This window comes from Sorex fumeus, unplaced genomic scaffold (genome assembly GCF_029834395.1).
Source record: "Sorex fumeus unplaced genomic scaffold, SorFum_2.1 ptg000072l, whole genome shotgun sequence".
Classification (NCBI taxonomy): domain Eukaryota; kingdom Metazoa; phylum Chordata; class Mammalia; order Eulipotyphla; family Soricidae; genus Sorex; species Sorex fumeus.
Window position 1 is genome coordinate 44233099 of NW_026606129.1, and position 20149 is coordinate 44253247.

Genomic DNA, 20149 nt, shown 5'->3' on the forward strand with positions numbered 1-20149 from the left:
CATCACCAGCATAAACACGTTTTTCATCCCCGCAAAAAGGAACCCCAAATATTTGAGCTGTCACCGGTCGCCCCAGTGCGTTTCCATTTTCTCTGATGTGACTCCAGGTTCAGTAGGCTTTCCAAAAGCCTCTTGGTTTCTGCTACCCTTGTTTTCTTTTTCTTTTATTTTTAAAATTAAAAAATATTTTTCAATTAAATCACCATGAGATATACAATTACAAAGTTGTTCACGATTGGATTTCAGAGTGTAGATTTCCTGCCACCAGTCCCAGTGTCCCCCATTTCCCTCCTTCCACCCCCCACTTCCACCCTCCAGCCCCAGCCTGCCTCTGCCAAGCACTTTTCCTCTCTCTCTCTCTCTCTCTCTCTCTCTCTCTCTCTCTCTCTCTCTCTCTCTCTCTCTCCTTTTGGGCATTATGGTTTTGCAATATATGCCCTTGTTTTTCTTGGATCTAATAGATTCACCCCTGGTCATGGAGAGCAGAAAAGTTCTCTAGTGGGTAGCTGTGCTATCCCAGGTTTACCTCATAGATGCTTTAATTGCCCGAGGCAACTGTATGGCTTGAGGAGAAGTTTGAATTTTTCCTTTTGTATTAGCTTTATGTCTCCTCATTTATGTTCTGCTTTATAGAAAGCTGTTCTTCATAATTTTCGGCATCTGCATTTGCCTTCATGTAGGTTTGCAGCTGGTCCAAGTAACATGGGATCATTTTATTCTCCAGTGTTATTCTTTTACCTACTCTAACTCTATTGTCAGAAGTAGTAATAATTCTGTGATGAGTCTGAAATCTTTTAATACCCAGATGATCTCAGTGGATGTTTTGAAAAAGAGTCATTGTTCATTTATAATCAGAATTTCATGTTCAGGAAATAATTTAGATGAACAATAAAACAGTAGGCTACAGTGAATGCTGGAGGGGCAGTTTTATGGTTTAAAATTTTTTTTCTATTAATAAAGTTAACTTTTTCCTATTTGGCACTGAACTCCTTGGCTCTCCAAGTGTACCTTGGGCCACTAGCTGATTTCCATTGTCCTCTTGGAAATGCCTTTCAAAAGAAGAGGACATATGGACGCAGGAGAACTGTGGACTCTGACAGTTTCTCTGTCTTCCTTCACAATGTGAGGGTCAAACTATAAATATTGGGTATAAATGATTTTGGAAAGCAGAAAAAAATTGTGTAAGGTATAAAATTAATGTAATTTTATATGCCGTGTAATTGCATCAACAGCCAAGACCCAGAGACTATAAAATCCAGCTCCTGGAAGCACGCGGCCACATTTGCCGGCCACACAACATCTTATTATCTCAGTCTTGCTTTGGACAACCTGGCAGGCTACCGAATGTAACCTGCCCGCATGGCAGAGTCTGGCAAACTCCCCCTGGTGTACCCAATATGCCAAATACCAGTAACAATGATGGGTCTCATTCTACTAACCCTGAAAGAGCCTTAAATATGGCACTTTTTAAAATCTCAGGGCTAGGACAAAGGAGACGTTACTGGTGCCTGCTCAAGGCAATCAACGAACAACAGGATGATCGTGATTGAGATAAAATTAATAATTAGAAAGCAGGGAACTGGATCTGAACCCTTTGATTAGAACAACACCTTAGAGGTGGGAGGGAGATGGATGAAATTAAATACATGGAAGCTTTCTTCTTTTTGTGATGCATAATTACAGAGATGAAGTTAGACTTCCCAATTATTTAAGATCAAATTACCCTTGTCAGTAAGTTTTGGCTCACTTGCTTTGAACAGTGCCTTCACCTGATAGGATTTATTTTTCTTTCCCATAAAAGAATTTGGTGATGGAGGTACCCTGAAGTGCTGATGCAGTGCTGCTCTTCTCAGTGGTCCAGGCGTTTGCTGTTCTTTCTTTACACCATACACATTACACCATTCCTCATGAATGTCACCTCATGGTCTAAGAAAGCTGCTGAAGCTCCAGCCAGCATGCCCAGGTTCTTGACCATAGGAAGGCAGCCTCACATACACTCCTTATATCTGACTGGCTGGAAATTAGCCCCTTAAACATACCTCACTAGGGGTGAGGGTGTGAAATGTCAGACTTTGATACTACCAGGAGTGGAAGAGAATGGCAGGAGCTATCCTGTTAACACTTACCCACAGAGCCTTCTTGGTCACAAAAACCCACAACAGCAACAACAAAACGATGGTGTTTACATAGCAAGAGAGGCAGCTCAGAGCTCGAGGCCACTCTGCACCCTGCCTGGTGCTGTCCATTGCTAGCATCGTTGGAAGAAGCTCTGTGCTTAGTGACTGGAACTGGGAAGCTGGTGGCATGTAGTATACAAAGCAAAATACAGTTCGGTGTTTCAAGGAAGTGGAACTGTGAGGAGGGAGGGCCAGCAGATGATCCAGTGCATTGGGGTAGACCAGATGCTCGTTTGAAACCAAGTCTCAGGAAGGCTCTATGAGTGAAGTTCTAGCCCTGAGCTGGGTTTGCGGGGGTCCTCCACAAATGTGCTCAAGATAATGAAGGTTGAACTTTCAAACAAAAGAAAATAATAAAGAGTTATTAGTGAGATCAGGACTTTTCCAGTCTATGGGCAGTTTGGGAGGTGGTTCTAGAGGTGTCTCTCTGAGCACAGCCGCTCCTCACTCAGCTCCAATAGGAATCCTGCTCCTCAGCTTCTCTCTGCCTTTCTTTCTCCTTTCATTTGAGGTCATATTAGGGGTATTGGGAGGAGCAAACAAGTTGGGGCATGGGAGTGCTGACTGCATTCATGTTTGCATTATTGCTGCCCTTTATTGTTATAAAAAGCACAGCTAATTCCTACCTAAATCCATTCAACCTAATAAAATCCTGATCGTTTGTAGATATATGATGTGAAGAATGAAGCCAAGAAAGTGCTGAAAGTAAATATTGCTGGCTTTTTTTTTTTTAATATAGCACGGAGTGGGGCAGCCTGCACCTGGTGGGTGCAAGGATCATACAGGACAAAAACCAGACTTCTCACAGGCCTCCTTGTGGTCACATGCCCTGTCTGTTTGCTTTTGAAAAAACGCAGGTGTTCAGTAAAATTTTATGCTGGGAAGAACAGGTTCTGCGCCTGCCTGGGAGCTGCAGTGAGGAGCTCAGGCTGTACGCCCAGAGCTTGCAGGGCTGGGGCTGTGAGGGATGCAGAGGGCATCCCTCAGAGCTGCAGTGAACATGAGCCCCAGAGGACACTGAGAGTCCAACCTGGCTGGTTTTGTCTCTCTCTCTGTGTGGAGGCCTGGGTGCTGTGCTTTTCCTAAGTTGCTTTTAACAAGGACGAACACAGAGCCCTTTCCTTCCTTGCTGAAGCTGTAGATGTTATTACAATGCCATCACCCTGGTTAAGGGAAAATCAAAAGCAAACCAATCAGTCACGCCGCCCTGCTCACAAAGAGGCGGGAACCCATGAGAAAAACTGGTGATGCAGCAGATGATTGTTGTGCAGGACAAAATCAGAAACCTGAGTAGGGTTGCAAGACAGATGACAAGTGGGGGTTATGAGGAGGGGGAGTGGATCATGGCCATAGATGATAGACAAAGGCTCACTTTAAAGCTCCTGTCTTTACCAGCAGTGAAGAATTGACTATCCCCAGAGGTAAATAAGGGGATAGGTGTGAGCTTCCTGTGAATGATCTGTAAATGGCTAAAAGGTCTGTGAAAGACGGGAAATGTTACTAGAAATGGAAACCAGAAAGGACTGGAACAATAGTACAGCAGGTAGGGTGCTTGTCTCGCAGCCGGCCAACTAAGGGGGTTCGATTTCTGGCACTTCTTGCAGTTCCCTGAGCACTTCCAGGAGTAATTCCTGAGCACAGAGCCAGGAGTAACCCCTAAGAACCGCTAGGTGTGACCCCCAAAGCAAAAAAAGACTAAGCAAGGGACATGGCTCAAAGGACTGGAGCGCATGCTTTTGTATATGGGAGCCCGAGGCTCAATCTCTGACACTACATGGTTACCCTAACCATGACTGGGCGTGACCCAACAGTCACGGTCACAGTCATGGTCCTCCCGTTGTTCATCGATTTGCTCAAGACCCAACAATGAAAACAAACAAAAAAAGGAAATGTAAATCTCACAATCCAAATTTCATGAATAATCAGTATAACTATACAAATAATAGATGTGAGATACTAGTCTATCTAGTTGACCAGAAGTGACAAGTTTAGCAAAAGACACAGAGTGAGAATGTGGTGATGTAGAAATGATCCAGTGCTCTGGGTGGGGTATAAGTGATATACTTCCTTAGATGTCAGTATTAACACCAAAATCGTGCCACAATTTCTTTCTAGGAATTTTTCTTAAGGAGTCATTGGACAAGTATGAAGAGCTCAAGTAAAGTGTGTGTATAAATAATATGTGTATATATATGTATATGCATATATAATTTCTTTAGTTGCAAAACTGTGAAATTTGGGAGCTTGATAATACAGCAGGTAGAGCATTTACCTTGCACGAAATTGACCCAGCACTACATATGGGCCCCTGCGCCCCATTTGGAACAATCTCTGAGCCCAGAGCAAGGGGTAAGCCTGAGAATATCCAAGTGTACCCCCCTCCAAAAATTGTGTGTAATATTGTGAATAGAAGATTAGATAGCTGAATTATAGTCCATAAGAACATGGAATACAATATAGCCTTGAAAAAGAGACAGAGCAGGATTGTCATGAAGAGATGTCTGTGATACAGTGGTAACTAACATCCTCAGTGAATCGTCTAAGTATATGGTGGGCAAAGGGAAAAAGTGAAAGAAGGAGAAAAGAGATTCCAAACGGATTTGCAAATAATGTCTGTTGAGCATTTGGGGTTTTTTGTTTGTTTGATTGGTTGGTTGGTTTTTGGGTCCTGCTCAGCAGTTCTCAGGACTTACTCCTGGCTCTGCACTCAGCGATCACTCCTGGTGGGCTCAGGAAACTGTATGTGGTGCCATGGATCAAACCTGAGTCAACCACGTGCACGGTCAATGCCCTATCCACTGTCCTGTTGCTTTGGCCCCTGTGATGCATTTGGACCTTCCTCTTCCTCCTTTTTAAATCTGGTGGCAAGCTAACCTATGAAAAAAATTTTTTGTAAAAAATCTTTGAGGGCGGCCAGGGGGTGGCCCCGATGGCTCTTCCCCTGGCCGTCCAGTTTCTGGAGGGCCTGGGCCACTCCCCCAGCCGGGGTGGCTGGGCTCTTGGGGCAGATGGCCGAGGAGACGAGGGCCAAGCCAGTGGATTGAACAGATGCTGTTTGTTCCATTCTCGCCACACGCCTGCCTCAGTCTCTCTGAGCCTCCCATCCTAGTCTCACACTGCTCCTCATTCCCGTCTCCTCCTCTCTCTCCCGCTCATCTCTCGCGCTCCATCTTGCAGCCTGGGCTCTCTCTCTCCACGTGCCTGCTCCTTTATTCTTCTTCTACATTCTTCTCCCTCTGTCGTCCTTGTTACTCTCTCAGCGGTCCATCATGCTGTCCTGCTCTCTCTGTCTCTCTCTGTCCCTCTCTCTGTCTCTGTCTCTGTCTCTCTCTGTCTCTCTCTCTCCATCTCTCTTGTCTCTCCAACTCCCCTGCACTCTGCGCTGACACTGCACCCAGTCAGGTAGCAAAATCAACATAAGAAAGCCCTTTCTGAAGAGGGACCACCAAGTTCAAAGGGAACACCACCTAATAGGTGTTCAAAAGCCCTTCCTGACTGCCCAAGGGCAAAATACCTCCTACGGTGTTTTTTTTTTTCCCTTTCCTTAGACCTATAACTGTCAACATATCAATACTAGTTATTTTTGTATGGACACAGTAAGAGATACCATTGAGGCTTATAGGGCAGCTCTCCTGGGAACATCTTGCCACAGACTCAGACTACAGTGCTCAGGCCAGATTAACCATTCCTAACTCTAGCAGGGTCCAAATCTAGTTATTACTTTTTGGATCATGACAGCATTTGTCCATGACCAAGCCCTTAACTTATAGTTAAGCATTATGGTGCTTTGGCCAGGCGCATCTTGATGCCAGGGTAGCACATAGCTTACCGCGTGCCCTGGTTCCATCCAGTCCCTCATCGGGACCCTGCTTTTGGGGGCGCTAGGAAGTAAAGGCAGCTGAGGCTTAGGTGAGAGAACGGATGCCCAGGAGGAAAGTATCACTGAGTCACATTACAAAAACATGTCTTCTTGTATCCATACAAAAACTATAAACTATGCAAAGGACTTAGGGAGAAGAGAAAAACAATATTTACAAGTCAACAGAGCACAAAGAAAGAAGTTACAAATAAACACAGAGGAATGGGAGCACTGTGATGGGAGCAACCCAGTATACCTAAACTACCCGAGGCTATGCAGGAAGGACAAAACAGTGTTATCCTACATTTTTTTTTTGCTCTTTTGGGTTACACCCAGCAGATGTTTAGGGTTTATTTCTGGCTCTGCAGTCAGAGATTAATCCTGGTGGTCCTTGGAGGACCATATGGGATGCAAGGCAAGTGTCCTACCTGCTGTGTTCTGCCCCCCATCCTGTGAAATTCCTATGAAATAGTAGAAGTACAAGCTGGAAGATTGATTAGCACCAGCCTCTTGAATTTTTCCTTTGTTTCAAAATATTTTTAATTTTAAATTTTTAAAAAATTTTGGTTCGCACAGCAGTGTTTAGGGGCTGCTTCTGGCTCTGTGTTCAGAGGTCACTTTTGATGGGGTGCAGAGGATCATCCATACCAAGGATTGAACCCTTGGCTTCCCGCGTGCAAAGAATGTGGTGCCCAGTCTGTTGGGCACATCTTCAACACATTTTTATATTTTGTATAAAAATATTTTAATTAAAACATTTAAATTTTTATAAACCGTGTCTTACGGTCATTTTCATATTCTTGTTTTGTACTTGCAGTGCTAATTCCCACCAGACTCAGTAACCCACCCCCACTGACCCAGGAGCCCTCTCCCAGCCCCCTCTTGTCATTATCTCACATCACTGTTCTGTTGGCACCGACTCACAGCTTGTTTCCACTTGGCATCGTTTCACCCATGGCTTTGTTTCTTTATATTCCATGTATGAGCAAGGTCATTTTGTTCTTTATCGTTTTCCTCCTGACTCACTTCATTTAGCATGATCCCCTTGCACTTCACGTAGGTTGCAGCTAACTGCATGGTTTCATCTTTTCTCATAGCTAAATTGTATGCTATTGTGTGTGTATATATGCATATTACAGTTTTATTTTTCACTCTATTGTTGGGCCCTATTGTTTCTAGACCTTAGCTGTTTTGAATCATGTTGCGTGAACAAAGGTGGACATATCTCCTTGTGGGTTAAATATTTCAGTGTCTTTGGGCAGAGGCCCAAGAGGGGAATTTCTGGTTCATATGGAAATTCTACTCTTATTTTTCCTAAGGAGTCTCTGTGTCATTTTCCATAAAGTTTGGACCAGACAGACATTCTGGTGAATGAGGGTTTCTTTTTTTACCATCTTGCCGCTCTGTCTAGGTATTTCCGTTCTTTTTGATGAGGGCTGTTCTCAGTGGTGTGAGATGATATCTTATTGTCTTCTGTTTTGCATTTCCCTCATAATCAGTGATGATGAACACTCTTTCATCTACCTATATCTTTCAAGGAAGCTTCTCTTCAGCTCCTCTCCCTATTTTTTGATGGAATCATTTGTTTCTATTGCTGAGCTTTGTGAATGCTGTTATGACTCTTGGAGATTAGTTCTTTGATATATAATGTACAAATATTTTCCTACTCAGTTTCACCCTTGATATTTTTAATTTTTATATATCCTCCTTGCCCCTTTTAAAACTTTAAATACTGCAGTTTACAAAGTTGTTCCTAATATAGTTGTTACAGGCGTTCAGTATTCCAACGCCAGGCCTACCTACTTTGTGACCCTCCCCTCCACCATTGTCCTTTCCTCCCAACCTCCCTCCACGTCTGCCCCCTTACCTTAGCAGGGACACATTAATTTATTTTATATTGCTTGTTACAACTAAATGGCTAATGGGATTATAAAAAAATCCTTCAGTTAATGAAAATTTGTGTTAACTTCTATCTTAACATGGGGTCATTAATTCCTGCCTAGGGGGTTAATAAGCTGTTTGATGTTAGTTGAGCCTTCTGTGTTATTGTTTATTGAACTTAGTTAACTTTTATGTCACTTTCCCATCTAATTTGGTGTGCTACTGGGATGTTAGTATTGTGGAATCGTAGGTATTGTGTGGCCACATATGTAGCCACATGCTCTAGGAACTCTAGGATCTGTAGAACTGAGCTGATGAGTTTACATAATGGCCGCTGTGGTATGTGAGAGAGACTTCTGGGGCTTCTGGAATTAAAGGGGGAAAAGGTGAGCAGAGGTTGCCTGCCCCCACTCTGAGAAGACCCCAGAGTCCTCAGCCTGAAAACTGGAATTTTCATGGGTTTGGTATTTGCAGAGATTAGTTAAGTGATAGTAAAATTGGGTTGTTGGCATGAGGACAGCTGTAGGATGTGGGCACAGGTGCTGGGTTTTCAGCAAGGCACAGATTTGTCTCGCCTTTTCAGAATTTTCGACTGGGAGATGGGTGTACCGATAAATTTTAATGGCTTGGCTTGTATTTTTTTTTTTTTTTTTTGCTTTTTGGGTCACACCCGGCGATGCACAGGGGTCACTCCTGGCTCTGCACTCAGGAGTTACTCCTCAGGAGTTACTCCTGGCGGTGCTCAGGGGACCATATGGGATGCTGGGAATCAAACCCAAGTCGGCCGCGTGCAAGACAAACGCCCTTCCCGCTGTGCTATCTCTCCAGCCCATTGGCTTGCATTTTTTTCTGAGAGGTAGTTGCAAATCTCTAAAGCAGGGCCAATGAATGCATTTATCTGATGGCAGCTGTGGGGATGTCTAATTTTTAAATTTTAAAATTATTTTATTTTAGAGATGAGTTGCTGCCTGCACAATTTAAATTTCCCACATCACTGTTTTGTCATTTGTGGCACTCATTCTTCTTCTCTCCCCATTTTCATCTTTTGAGATGAAGTTGTCTCTAGCGTGATCTGCAATTTTTAAACAGTTCCGTGAATACATCCTGAAAGCATGGATAGCATTCTTTGGGAACTGTAGAACAGTTTTCAAAACTAGGAAATTAACGTTGCCATGGTTCTATTGTCCCTTCCACTGAGTCTTTCTAATTCCATCCTGTGCATCAGCAAGCACTATCATTTCTACCTTCCAGGTTTTTCCCTGAGCCCACCCCTTCTCCCTCCCCAGTCTTGCTGTAGTTTGAGCCCCCATCAATTCTTGCTTGACCTAGGGCAGTGCTCTCGCCCCCAGCCCCCTCCTCCAGCCCCCTGGCACCCACCTTTCTACACTCAGTCTATACAGATTCTACTGCTCTACGACCATCATTCATTAGGGGGATCCTACAGTATTTGTCCTCCTACATCTGGCTAATTTCTCCCAGCATGTCTTCAGGTTCATCCATGTTGTAGCTTGTGCCAACTTCTTTTCTTTCCACGCTTGAAAAAATTCCACTGCATATTATACATCTACCAGCGTATCTGGGCTGGAGAGATAGCACAGTGGTGAGGTGTTTGCCTTGCACATGGCAGACCTGGTAGACCCCAGTTTGATTCCTCCACCCCTCTCAGAGAGGGTGGAGAAGTCCGGCAAGCTACTGAGAGTGTCTCGCCCAGTAGGCAAAGCCTGGCAAGCTCCCTGTGACATATTCGATATGCAAAACACAGTGACAACAGTCTCACAATGGAGATGTTAATGGGCCTGCTTGAGCAAATCGATGAACAACGGGAGGACAGTGCTACAGTGCTACCAGCGTATCTGCCCATTGATGGACAGTTTGGCTGTTTCTACCTTTGGGCTCTTGCAATTATCTACACGAAAAACTGTTCAAGTCATTGCTTTTACTTCCTTTGGATATATACTCAGAAGTGTAGCTTTGACCAAGTGGAAAATCTGATTAGGCCTGTGTTTTTAACCTCATTAGGTGCAATCCCTTATGTGAGATAACTGATTTGAGGAAGAATTTTGGGTTCCGCAAACATGCTGTCAAACTGTTTTCTGCAAGTGTTGTTCCAATTTATGCCACTGCCATCTGTCTAAACACTAATTCAGCTGTGAGCATGTCAAAGCCACTAACTCTGGCAGTTTTCATGCAAAAAAAAAAAATTCCTCTAGAAATTTTAATTAATAATGATAGAATATATGCATATGCAATTTTAATATAAATTGTCACAAAAGTTGGAAGATCATTTTATTTATATTCTGGTAAATGGAAAGAAACAGTAATGCTCCTCGTCATTTTAAAGCCCTTTTCTTGAGATTTAACTCTGAACTAAACTTGACACATTAATTTTTATTTTCCCCTGGGCTCCTGGGATGGGAATGGGGAGCACCAAGTGGACAGATGGCACATTCGTGGATGTTTCCATGCCAGCATCTGAAAGTTCAGCATCTGGGGTTCTGTAGAAACACAGAGCCCCCAGCACCTCCCCGCTCCCCCAGCAAGAACCTCTGAGGGCTGGAGCCCTCAGGCAGGACCCTTGGTGGCTCATTGTCATTTCTGGTGGGAAGCAAAAGTTCTGAGACCGATTGGACACCTGACCCGTGTCCTACTAGTGAAAAATTGAGTCGGTTCAAGTGGCAAGGGGGGATGGGAGCCGGTGGAGGTGGGGACAGCCAGTCAAGGGCTGGGCCTGCATTTGCCTTTTCAGGTCTTCTGGAAACTTCCAGCAGGTGGCAGTGGAGGCCCTGGCTCATCACACCCGCCGTGCTCTCACTTCCTCAAATTTTCCAAGTTTCTCTCACTGAGCGTTCCTCTTCCTCCATGGCCATTTTCTCCCCTTCCTATCCTTTTGTCTCCAGGTCCCCAGGATGAGCATTTGGGGTTCTTTCCCTCTGAGATAGCTCTTCTGCACCCGGCTGCCCTGCAGCTGTGAGGTTCTCTGTGTCCCTGGTCACAAGGGCAAGGGCAAGAGCACCCCTCACTCCCACCCGCAGCTGTTACCAAACCCAAGAGTTGTTATGGGCGGAGCGGGGGGGGGGGGGGAAACCCAGGTTTATTCCAATAGATGGAGGACTTGTTTGCCCACCACGGTCTTACTCCCTGGTTAGGGTTTGGGGGTTCTATAGGGCTGGTCAGGAAAGTCTGTTAGAAGAGAAATGGGAAGAGGGTCGGGGGGGTGGGGGGAGAGAGAGAGAGAGAGAGAGAGAGCAAGTCTGGCTGGTGCTGTGGTTTAGTGAATTGTGGGGCTTATTGATTGGGGGGCATACCCAGCATTGTTCAAGTCTTACTCCTGGCTCTGTGCTCAGGGATCATTCCTGGTGGGAATCAGGGGGCCATCTGGGGTGCTGAGAATCAAAAACGAGTCCCAGGGATGGTTGTCTGTTTCTTGCAAGGCTTTGCATTCACAGCAGTAAGGGTCATTGGAGAGCCAGCTGGGCGGTAGGAGAACCACACAGCTCTTCATCGGTAATTGGACCTGGTTTGACATGAAACAGACCATGTGTAACATCATCTCTTTGGCTTGGGAGACAGGGCAGGAGGGCAGAGGCCCCCTCTGGAGTGAGTTTCTCCGGAGTCTGTGGAGAAAGATGGCATCACTAAGGCTCACACAGAGGGTACCTGGGTGGTCCTTGGTGCACTGACTTTGGATACTGGGAGGGGGGGTCTGTTTTCGCAGGAGCGACTCTTGAGTTTTCAACAGCAAGTGCTGATTTGGAGCCATCTGTCTGTGTAGAACGGAAGCATCACGAGGGTACATGGCAGGTTCCATCAAGCTGCCTGTCGTCTGCACCTGTGTGCAGGAAGGGGACTTCTTGTAGCCCTTCTTACGGGGTGAGGGTCTAACTCAAGTGGGGCCTCGAGTGAACACAGTGCACTGACCAACAGCCCCAGAACCTCTGGGCGCACAACTGGGCCTCTCTCCACCTCTAGGCTCCTAAAGAAGCCCCCATGCTCAGTGGGATCCTGGGCCTTGGAGCAAACCTTGGAAGGGTTTAGCTTTGCAAAGAGGTGAAGGACTCCTTGTGCTGTCCAGCCACCGTGGTGGTGGCCTGATAATGGTGGAACCATTCCCCCAGTTTCTTTGCTGAATGTTGCAGGGGCCCCTCCCTTCCCAGTGGGGCTTCTCTCCCTGCAGGCTCCTGGTGCTCCTGGACACTAGGTGGCGCCACATCCCCAGGCTGAAGCCTGGATCATTTCAGCCCTGCCCGTCCACTGACTATACCTACCAGCAGCGGGTGATTCTTCTCTTTGTTCCACTATATTCTCACATATCCAGAGCACTGTGAGCATGGTGCTGGGGGCAGGGTTGGATGCAAAAGTGGGTGCTCTAGTTAGCAGATGAGAGGCTGCAGGAAATGCTGATAGCCTTGCGTTATAGGGGGAAAATAATTCTGGACCAGAAGCACACAAGCAGAGGAGAAAGGTCAAGGGAAGCTGGGAGATTCAGGGTGATGTTTGTTTGAATGATATTTTGGGATGGAGTTTTCTGGGCAGGAAAGGGCATTCCAGCTACACAGCTAGTGTCAAGATCTGTGCCCAAAAAAAAAAGTGTTTAAAAAGTGGTGAGAGGTTGGTGTGACTTCATTGAAAGGGTATTGGGAAAAATAGCTGGGGTTGAACTTGTGAAGAAAGGCTGTTTGCATATTGATTGGGCTGCTTGAACAGAGACTAAGATATAGTGAATCTAGTAAGGTAAGCATCCCTCCCTCCCTGGAGGATGCTGTCTACCAGGAAATCCCAGGCACCCACGGTTGCCCTGGTCATGACCTGGGTGTTGCTGTTAATTGGGGGATGAAGATAGCTTCAGTTCTGTCTTTGCCATTTAAGAAGAGGAAAGGTTGCAGGGATGGGAGTTGCAAGTTCTGTTTGCATCCTGTTCCCTGGGCCTTGAGTCTGCCTTCCTGCACGATCAGGAATGTGTAGTTTTGGGATGAGTGATCACATGCCCAGCCACACTGATGTCACTTGGGGTGACATCACCAAGAGGAAGAAGCAACCATGCTTTGGATGTGTGGGTGCCTGGTTTGATTCCTGGTACCGCATACCCGAACCTAGCACTGTGGGGGATAGCCCTGGTAGCCCCCAAGCACCTCAGAGGGGGCCACCTGCTTGATTTATTCCTGGGGGTCCCTGAGGAGCACTGGGCTTCACCTTGGTGGTCCCCTCTGGTGCTCTCTCTGGTACCCCCTCTGAGTTATAGACTCGGCTCTAATACTAAATTGTCTGACCCAGTTAACTGAACATTACCAGGAGTGTCCTCTGGGTCACCTGAACACTACTTAGGCATCCCCTTATCCCTCCCCAACCCCCCCAACCCCCCCCCCCCCCCACACACACACACAGAAGAAGTAGAAACTGGATGTTGGGCTAGGAAGGTATGGACTGGGTCATGAAACTCTTTGTAGAGGCTGGGAGGCTTAGAACGCAGGACAATACTGTCATTTAAAATGCACCTTGTTGTAAATGGCACTGCCACTCTCCATCTCGGGCTGTTGCAGAAACTCGGCATAGGGAGGTGCTGACGAGTACTGAGTCATCCCCAGTCTGGCCTTTTGAGGGTTTGACAGACTGGGAGTTACTGGGCTTCTGGGCAGATCTGTAAGAAGCCACAGGCCTGAGTTTAATCCAGAGGTTGAGACTCCACTGAGAACAGGTTTTTATAACTAATAGTGTGTGTTGGTGCTGTGGAGAAAAGGTGACCTTGAGAATATAAAGGGCCTTTTCCCAGGTTGGGCCTGATAGGCCTTTCCCCAGCACCAGCTTCAATTCAGCTCCAGGCCAGCCGCCCTTTTCCGACCACTTCATGGTTCTGCACCCACACCCACAGTTTCTGCCTCTGCTTCCTGGGCTCTCAGATTCCTCCCTGTTTAGTCAGTGCCTTAAATCAAGCATCACGGCCACCTGAGGCTGTTCTCTACCTGGTCAGAGCAGAAGCTTCCTGATGAGGCCATCCTGGGAAGTCCCCATGTTTCCAGTCAGTGTGCCCACCTGGGAGATGATCTCACGCTGGGTCCTTCACTTCTCCAGCTAAGGGACCTGATAACCAGATACTCCTCCAGGCTCTGGGAATCTCTGCCTCCTCCGCAATAAAACAGAGTTTTATATGTATGTATGTGTGTTTTGTATATACAATGTTATGTATGATCCCAAGTACCTGGGAGGGTCAGATGATACTCAACAGAAACCTGGTGTGGGGCCAGGAATGGCAGAAGTATTCTTGGGGATTTCTTCAAGACTTTTGCATACCCAGCTTTCAACCTTGGCTGAGACTTCTCTGTGAGCCAGACATGAAGTCCTTCTGTATGGAAGGAAGGTGCCCCCTGGGGCCTTGCAGCCAGAGTCCAGGAGAGTCCTCCCAGGCAAGTCTCTATAATCTCACAGCATAATTTTCTAGGCCTTCTGGGCATCTGACAGCTCACTGGTGTTAGATGACTGGTTGTCTTAGGGCAGAATCAAGCACAGAGAGCACTTCAAGAAGCTTTTTATAACAGCCAGGCCTTTTGATGCTTTATCTCCTTGGCCATCATACTTTCTAAGGAAAATGATATCGCTTGGCCACCAGGACCCACACTGTAAATAGGTTGACCTTCAGCCCCAGAAATGTGGAAGGACAGGTCAGCTCTCCATATGTGAACAGCAGCCATGTTTTGTTCACAATCTGTGCATTATTCCTGGAAGGATTTTTTTGTTGTTGTTGTTTGTTTGTTTGTCTGTTTCTTCTCTTTTTGAGCCCATTGTCTTCTTCACTACCAAGTCACAGCAAACTCTACAGGATTTCGATCTGTAATGGGGGTGCGTCATGCAGGAATGTGCTGGTGCCCTTCCGGTTCTAGGCACAGGCTGGCACTGCCTTAGCCGAGAGAAGTCAGCAGAGCTTGGGCCTCAGCCGTCCTTGACCCAGTGGCACCTTCATCAGTGTTTTGTATCTGTGAGGCCTCTCCCTCAGAGGAACCTTGGAGGAACTTGCTCTCCACTTGAGTGTGAGACAGATCTCGGCCTCATCCTGAGGACAGCCTGACCCTCTTGCTGGCATTTGGCTAATGTGGGAGGGGGAAAGAAATGTGAGATGAGGGGATTGTGCAGCTGGCCTGAGTCTGGCCCAGGGAGGATGTGACTTGGGTTCCATGTAGCTTCAGTACTCTAGTCTGGCTCCGGACCTGCTTACTGGCTGGGATATTTCCCGCCTCAGAGAATCCTGAGTGTTCGGAGGTGGTTGCTCCTCCAAGTCTCCAAGATGCCAGTGAAATTCCGAGTCTTCACTTTCTGCTTCTAACGCTTTGCTTAGTGCTCACTTCCGGCTCCCTCTAAGTATTGCATCTTGAACCCAGTGAGAGTGGGTAGTGTGCTTAGGGTGGGGGAGAGCCGGACATATTTTCAGTGGGTTTCAAGGTCAGGGGAGATAGTTTGTCACTGATTATTTTCTTTACTTGTGCTTCCATATCCTTCTGCCCCCTGCCAAGACCTCCTTTTGTTTTTTTTTCTTTCCAAAATTTTATTTTGTGGGCTGGAGCGATGGTACAGCGGGTAGGACATTTGCCTTGCATGCAGCCGACCTGGGTTCGATTCCCAGCATCCCATATGGTCCCCCAAGCACCGCCAGGAGTAATTCCTGAGCACATGAGCCAGGAATAACTCCTGAGCATCATCAGGTGTGACCCCAAAAGAAAAAAACAAAACGAACCAAAACAAAAAAAAACCCCAAAATTTTATTTTGATAAATACCATGAATTTTAATTTTAGGTAAAGGTAAAGGCCCTCCCGTTGTTCATCGATTCGATATGCCAACACAGTAACAACAAAATCTCCAATGGAGACATTACTGGGCCCGCTCATTTTAATTTTATTTTTTAAAAATTTTATAAAGTAGTTCACAATATTTGATTACATTTAATAGTCAAACACCAATCCCACCACCATTACACCTTCCCACTACCATATTACGGATGTTTCCATTCCGAACCCCAACCCCTGCCCCAAAGCAGAACCAAAATAGTTTATTTTGTACTGTTTGTTATGGAAAAAAAATGCTGAAAATGCTGCAAAAAAGAGTGTATTGTTGTATTTCACCCAGAGGCTATTCAGCCCGATTTTTTATATTCATATTTATATAATATTTATCATAAGAGATCACTAACATGTTGTTAAAGGTTGAGCCTTGTGTGCTTATATATATATCTCTGTAAAAAAATATTTCTCTCGAAGATTGGTTGCCTCCTACTTTAAATCCCATCAAATGTGGTGACAGGCACCTTTTAAATCTGGTTATTAAAACTTGGGTCTCAAGATTGCATTGTTGTTGACTCTGTGGTTTGAATACTTAGCTCTATTACCCCTTGACACCACTCATTATTAAACACAAACGAGATAAGATGTGGGGAAGCCTCTGATGTCCCTGTTTTTCTGCACCTTCTTCCTGGGGGTGAATGGTCCTGGGATCACTGAGCTGCTGCCTGTGTTTGGACAGAGGAGCCGCTTCTCCCTGCCCTGCCTGCCTGGGTTCGTTCTCCAGGGACTCCCTGCGCTGGGTCCTTCCAGGGTGCTCTGCACTCACTCCCAGCATGGATCACCCAGGACCCACTTCTGCCACTGGCAACCTCTGTTTTTTGTGTATTGAGGCTGGGCCACCTTTTTTTTCTTTTTTCATCTGAGGCGCCTCTCGTGGCTTAGGGGTATCTCTTAGCTGATCCACACTTCCTTGTGTTGTTGTGCATTTTATTTGTCTTGGAGTGTTTTTCACTTCGTTCTCCTCTGGAGAGGTGCTTGAGGTTCAGTCACATGCTCTGTCCTTCACCTGGATCCAGGTGCTTGTTTTGCTTCCTGCTTTAAGGCTGGCCACCATACTGCCACCACTGGTCATAAGATGGTCCCAGTGCTCACAACTTTTTGATTTTGTTTTTGATTCTGTTGAAAACTCCTTTCTAGAATGAAAGATCAGCTTAATGCTCCTGCCTGTTCAGTTGTGTGCTGTGCGCACTGTGGTTTATTCATGATTGACAAAGACCAGTGTGTCTGGCTAGCCAGCGGCCATCAGAGGTACTCACTGCTTTCTGTGAAATCGGCTGACACAGAGACTCGTGTTAAGAATTAGTTGGTGATGGTCAGTATTCCACCATTAGTATTGACTTCATTTATTCTTCCTGGAGTGGAGAAGTTGTATAAGATGCTTCCTTGTCCTGAGTATGTGTGCCCTGTAGTTGTATTTGAATCTGATTTAAATGCCTCATTTAATTTGCTGTGTATGGATTTTTAAGCATTAGAAGGGGAGGTGGGTTATTATTTAAAATACCCAGAAGACAGAACTTGATATGCTGTAGGTGAAGTTTGTACAAAATGCTCTGTAAATGTAGAAATATAGATTAATTCCATTCTGTTTCCCTGCTGGTATGCCAGGGAAAGGTGGGACACATATGCCTTGATGGAGGGGCACCTATTGGATTAATGAAGCCCCAGAAGAATATAGTTTTGCCAAGGCAAGAGAACAGCAGTTGTGCGTAAATCAATGGAAGGAGTTGTGGACAGATGAAGAGTTGAATGAATGAAGCTAGCGAATAGGAAACCCTGTGTAGGGGAAGGATGAAAGAGCAACAAGAAGCAGGCACACTGCTGGAATAGAACAGGTTTGGCTAAGTGTGTTGAAAGAAGCTGTCTAGAGAAAGGGTCGCGAAGAAAGTCAGCCCAGAGAATGGGAGCACAAGAATTTTGTCTTCACACAAAATGGACAGGTAGTGCAAATAGCAACACTGAGTTATTTGAACATGTTTTGGCACTGCAAGTGCAGAATTTTAAGTTCCGAGAAGAGAATTTAATTGGAAAAGACCCAGGAGAGGGCTTCCTTGCACCTCTCTGGGAGATGGGTAAGTAGCCAAAGGTGCCTCTGGGAGGCCCGATGGTGAGTTAACTGGCAGCCGCCAGGAAGTAGCCAGTGCCAGGCGCTCACACTCTCTCCTCTTCCCTCTAGACGTGTGCAACAGCACCGATCTTCCGGAAGTCGAGATCATTAGCCTCCTGGAGGAGCAGCTTCCCCATTATAAGCTAAGAGCCGATACCATCTACGGTTATGACCACGACGACTGGCTCCACACACCCCTCATTTCTCCAGATGCCAACATCGACCTCACCACCGAGCAAATTGAAGAGACTCTGAAATACTTTCGTAAGTGAAACCCCTTTTTGATAAGGCCAGGCCCCCAGGATGGCCAGTGAGTAGCCCGGGACTCTGAGACATCCTGTCCTTCCTACCAGGTTGTCCGGTCATGGGGATGCAGTCAAGCAGTGTGGCTGCTGCTTTGGCTACCACCAAGGCCTTTTTCTTTTTGCTTTTTGGGTCACACTCGGCAATGCTCAGGGGTTACTCCTGGCTCTGCACTCAGGAATTACTCCTGGTGGTGCCTAGGGGACCATATGGGATGCTGGGAATCGAACTGGGGTCGGCCGTTTGCAAGACAAACACCCTACCTGCTGTGCTATCGCTCCAGCTCCCCAAGGGCTTAGCTTTAAGTGTTCTTTAAGAAGCCTGGGCATCTTAGGGAAAACTGTGCTTTTTTTTTTTTTATTTGAATTAGTTTTCTCAATGGCTCAGAAATTGTGGAAATATTTTCTCTTTACCTCTTTACCAAATGGATCACACAAGTGATCCTTATTGAGTAGAGCTGGTCTGCCGTGAAACCAAAGGCATTAGGAACCTGTAGGTGTTTGTAGGACATAGTGAGACGTGCCTGAGCTTCTGAAGTGTCAGGTGCCACATAGACAAGACCCCTTTGTCTACTTGTGGTGTCTGACCAACCCCAAGGAGCTGTGGGTTGACTCTGAACTTAATTATAGCACCTTATTAGACTAGATTAGATGTGACTTGGAATATCCTTGGGATATCACAGAGGCCCACGGGGGCCACATCGCATGTGGAGTGCGCAATCAGGAATCAGTACACTTCCTGTCTGGTTTCTTCAGAGTGCTTCACAGCAGACTCCAGGGCAGGACCCTGTGTGCAGGAATCTCTGAGTGCTGCTTCCCCCCCTCAGGGGAGCCCCAAGCTTCTCCAGGACACCCCATGGCCACATAGTCAAAGGAGGCGCCTAAGTCCCTAAAGGCCCTTGCCTTCACAGTGTATTTGGGACCACAGTTTATTTGGGCAGGATCTTTAGGGAATTCCAAGGAAAAGCACCTCATTCCATCCCTATATAACGTCTCCAGTTTGGGCAAGTCTAGTTTTGTAACTGAGGAAAAGGAGGCACCATGCTAAACATAGCATAACATTCTTCTCCAGCTTCTAAAATACTTTTTGGTAGGAGATTTGAACAGACAGTGTGGCTAAATTTTGCTTTCAGTTATATATACATATATATGTATATATATGTATTTTATGTATATATGTATATATATATCTCTGTATATATGTATATATACAAATATATATATATGTATATATATATTTTTTCTTTTTGGATCATACCCAGCGATGCACAGGGGTTATTCCTGGCTTATGCACTCAGGAATTATTCCTGGTGGTGCTCAGCGGACTATATGGGATGCTGGGAAATGAACCCGGCTCGGCTGCGTGCAAGGCAAATGCTCTACCCACTGTGCTAACACTCTAGCCCCCATTTCAGTTATATGTTTAAAAGAGAGGGGAAACGGTGGACAAAGCAGTGGGTAACTTAGATTTTAATAAAACCAGAGACCCGAAGTGAACCCAGGGCAAAGATTCTGAAAGTTCTCAGAGCATGGGTGCATCTCAGTCTTATATTAATTCTGGATTGTCTTCTGAGGTGCTTATGGAAAAGTAAATGTTTGGGGGCAAGGGCGTGTGTGGTCCAGGGTCAAGGGTGTGTGTGTTCCACATGCATGCCTTCCTTGGGTGTGTGAGGGCTTGGATTTGAACTTGGATACTATAAAAAAATTAATAATGAATAAAATTTGGTGTTTGGTCAGGGGTTGACTCTGAACTTAATGATAGCACTTTATTATACTCAATTAGATGCGACTTTGGAATAGCCTTAGGATACCGCAGAGGCCCACAGGGGCCTCTAGCTGAGAAGTGCAACTCCAGGAAAAGGCTTTCAAACAGGGGTCCTGGGACCCCAAAAGGATCTGCAGGGAGAAATGTGGGGCTCTGGGAGTTTGGAAAGAAGGGAGGGGTGGAAAAGATATCTTTCTTTTCATTGATTTTAATTGAGAGTTCAACATTTCCTTTTAA

General features: G+C 45.9%; 1 protein-coding gene across 4 annotated transcripts in view; it reads left to right on the top strand.

The window, feature by feature from the left end:
- Positions 1-20149, top strand: part of TRAK1 (trafficking kinesin protein 1) — a 307958-nt gene that overhangs the window by 201920 nt on the left and 85889 nt on the right. For 3 of the 4 annotated variants that reach the window (XM_056128952.1, XM_056128955.1, XM_056128956.1), the window contains exon 2: positions 17915-18109. The exons of the other annotated variant lie outside the window; for it this stretch is intronic. The gene's annotated coding sequence lies outside the window, so the exon portion shown is untranslated. The remainder of the gene's footprint in view (positions 1-17914; positions 18110-20149) is intronic. 4 annotated transcript variants of the gene reach the window in all.